The sequence below is a fragment of the Zingiber officinale genome, chromosome 10A (assembly GCF_018446385.1).
Source record: "Zingiber officinale cultivar Zhangliang chromosome 10A, Zo_v1.1, whole genome shotgun sequence".
In the NCBI taxonomy this organism is placed as follows: Eukaryota; Viridiplantae; Streptophyta; class Magnoliopsida; order Zingiberales; family Zingiberaceae; genus Zingiber; species Zingiber officinale.
The window spans coordinates 68515823-68519934 of record NC_056004.1 but is presented as its reverse complement, the minus strand read 5'-3'; positions in this window follow the sequence as shown (position 1 = coordinate 68519934).

Below are 4112 nucleotides of genomic sequence, written 5' to 3'. Positions count from 1 at the left end.
CATACGAGCTCCGAAAAATTCCCGGAAAATTTCCAAAAATTTCGGAAAATTCCTTTATTAATATTCGCCTATTTCCGGTATTTTACACCTAGTAACAGATGAGAGAGAAGAGGACAAAATAGACAGCTGGCGATATCCTTCTCGAGACATGCGCCGTCGACAGACAGCATGGTCGGCGACCAGACCGAACAGAAGATCGTATGATGGAAGTTTCCATTGTCATGTTGGAGATATGCTCGGACGGTTGCGGTATGGCGTCAGACACACTTTTCTGACACGTCCATTTTGAGGTATGCTTTGAGGAGCGTGCACACCTCGAGAAGTGTACACGCACCCCCCGGATCCTATATAAGGACCACCAGACTTCGACGGAGGTATGCGCGATTATTCACTATAGCTACAGTTTCGTTACTCTGCTTCCACTTTATTTCACCGGTGGCTGACTTGAGCATCGGAAGGTCGTCACCGGGAACCCCTTCCTGGCTCGACTTTGTTGCAGGTTCGCCAGAGGTCCACTTCATCTTAGAAGTCATCTGAAGACAGCAGCGAGCGCCACGTCCCCAGCGCCCGTCGACTCGACTCTGGGACAGGATCAATTTGGCGTCGTTTGTGGGAACGCACCTGAATTCGAGCCGAGAAGATGGAGGAAGCTGGACATTCACACACCGTGACGCTCTCTCCCGAAGAACTCGACGCACTCATCCAGGCGCGAGCGGCAAAGATAGTGGAGCAGCAACACAAAGTATTAGCCGAACGGATGGCGCAGCAGGTGACCTCGGCGTCAGGAGGTCGAGCGACCCAAGAAGATCAACCGAAGCAGTACTCCACTTGGGCATAGAATAAAGGTCAGACTGGCACACCAGGAGACGTGCCGCCCGCCCCTATTCCGTTCAATCGGGCCCTGCTCCAGACCCCATCCGAGTTAGCTCAAGCCAACCAAGGGTCATCTGATGAAGCCCTCGCCCGGGATGTTAGGAAGGGCAAGGCACCTCAGACCGAGTCATCTCCCGAGCGAATTAATCGTCAATTTTCTGAAGCAATCTTGCAGGACCCGCTCCTGAGGCACTACACCCCACTGGCGATCGGGGAGTATAACGGCGCGACCAACCCGGACGACCATCTCGGTAAGTTCGACAATGCCGCTACTCTCCACCAATACACTGACGGAGTCAAATGCAGGGTCTTCCACACCACCCTATCCGGCTCTGCACAACGTTGGTTCCGGAGGATGCCGGACGGATCAATTCGGAGTTTCAAGGAATTCCGAGCGGCATTCCTCCACCACTTTGCCAGCAGCCGACACTACCAGAAGACCAGCGTTAGCTTATTTTCCATGAAGCAAGGGCCGAGAGAGAGCCTCCGAGCCTACATCCAGTGTTTCAACCAGGCGGCCATGGGTATTCCCACGCTCATCCGAGAAAATGATGCATGCCTTCACTCAGGGCTTGGTCGATCGAGATTTCTACCGCTCACTCATCCGAAAGTCGCCCCGCGACTATGACCACATGCTGAAGAAGACAAACGAGTATATCAACGTAGAAGAAGCTCAGGCTGCCAGGAGGAAAGAAACCCCGTCCGAGCCTTCAGTTCCGGCCGAGCGGAGGCCGCTGGCCAGTCATCAACCACCAAGAGGACCCCGTGTCGAGGGAACGCGCCCTCATCAGGAAACAAGGCCGCACGCCGTCCAACATGTGGCAGCCGATCAACCCAAAGCAAAGGGGAAGGTATGGACTTCCATGTTTTGTTCGCTTCACCAGTTAGCCACCCACAACACCCGTGACTGTCGAAGTCTTGGCCCGATTGCTCACCCGGCGCCGAGGAGCTATCGACGCTGATCACCTTCGCCCAATCGACACCATCGACACCAAAGTACCGGGCGACGGGTGGTTAGGGAGTCCCCCGAACGGCCACATCATCATCAGAGAAGAGTCAATCCTCAAGTCTCGCAGGAGCGAGTGAGACCATCCACTCGGGAGGAAGAAAACAGGAGCAACACTACTCGGGGCGAGATTAGCATCATTGCTGGTGGACCAACAGGCGGTGACTCAAACCGGACCCGAAAGTCACACGCTCGGTAGCTAAGGATTCATGCACTAGGCTGCGGTCAGGAGCAAGCATAGGGCCCTGAGATCAGCTTCGGGCCCTGAGATCTTGAGGGAGTTGAAGTACCGCATGACGACGCACTCATCATCCGGGCGGTAATAGCAAATTTTACTATTCACCGCATATTCATTGATACAGGTAGCTCGGTCAACATTATTTTTAAGAAGGCGTTCGATCAACTATAAATTGACCGAGCCGAGTTGTTGCCTATGACAACCCCGCTATACGAATTTACTAGCAATGAGGTTCTGCTGGTCGGCCAAACCAGGTTAGCCATCTCGCTCGGAGAGGAGCCGCTGCGGAGGACGCGGACCACGAACTTTATCGTGGTCGATGCCCCCTCCGCCTACAACGTGATACTGGGGCGTCCGACTCTCAACGAGTTCCGGGCAATCGTCTCAACCTTCTGTCAAAAGATCAAATTTCCTGTCGAGAACAAGGTGGGAGAAGTCTGCGACGATCAGCTGGCCACCCGACGATGTTATGTGGAGATGATCCGAGCTAAATCGAGGTCCGCTCGAAAAGCGTAGCGCCTTGAGGTAAACTCCATAACCGAAAAGCCTCCGTCCTTAGTTTATGAAGAAAAGGAAGAGGTGCAGATCCAGGATGGCAGACCGGGAGCCACCACGTTCATCGCTTCCGACTTGGAGACAAATCAGAAGGAAGAGCTAATCAGTTGCCTGCAGCGCAACCACGATGTCTTTGCATGGTCAACTCACGAGCTACCCGGTGTCCGGCCAAGCGTCTTGCAGCATGAGCTCCACGTCCGGCTGGACGCTCGGCTGGTGAAGCAGAGGAAGCGGGACTTCAGCGTGGAGCAGAACGTTATCATCCGAGCGGAAGTGAAAAAGCTCCTGGAGGCCGGCCACATACGGGAGGTGCAGTTTCCAAGCTGGTTCGCGAATGTGGTACTGGTCTCCAAGCCGGGCAATAAGTGGAGGGTCTGCATCGACTTCCGGGATCTGAATAAGGCGTGCCCAAAAGAATTTTACCCTCTGCCCCGAATTGACCAGATGGTGGATTCGACCGCTGGATGTGAATTGATATGCATGTTGGATGCCTATTAGGGTTACCACCAAGTACCGCTCGCCCGAGAGGATCAGGAGAAGGTGAGCTTCATTACGGCGGACGACACCTACTGTTACACCGTAATGCCATTCGAACTGAAGAACGCCGGTGCCACATATCAGCGGCTCATGAACAAGGTGTTCCGGAAGCAGATCGGGTGAAACTTAGAGGTATATGTTGACGACATACTTATTAAATCAATCCGGGCAGCCAACCTTTGTGCAGATATAGAAGAAACCTTCCAGACGCTGAGGACGTACGGAGTTAAGCTGAACCCCCAAAAGTGTCTGTTCGGAGCAAGGAGCGGTCGCTTTCTGGGGTACATCATTACCGAGCGGGGCAGAGAGGCGAATCCCAGCAAAGTGAAGCCATTGCAGGACATGCCGCCTCCCAGAAACTTGAGAGAAGTGCAACGCCTTACCGGTTGGATAACGGTCTTGTCACGGTTCATCGCCAAAACGGTTGATCGGAGCTTGCCTTTTTTCAAGATTCTACGCCGAGCCACCAAATTCCAGTGGGACGGAGAATGCGACCAGGCATTGGAGGAATTAAAGGTTTATCTAAGCTCTTTACCTGTGTTAGCTAAGCCCAACATTGGCAAGCCGCTCCGCATCTACTTATCCTCGACCAAGCATGTTGTAGGCTCGGCGTTAATAAGACAGGACGGCGAAGAATAGCCCGTGTATTTCCTGAGTCACATTCTAAAGGATGCTGAGTCCCGCTACACTGGCCTCGAAAAGCTTGCCTTTGCGCTAGTCCTCACCGCTCGGAGGCTTCGACCTTATTTCCTCGCGCACACGATAAACGTCATGACGAATAGCCCTCTAGGAAGAGTTCTCCTCAACCCAGAGGCGTCCTGTAACGCCCCGACCCTCCTGCTCAAGAGACGGGGGTTACTTTACTTACTTACTTATTACATATTAATAATTCTTTTCTAATTA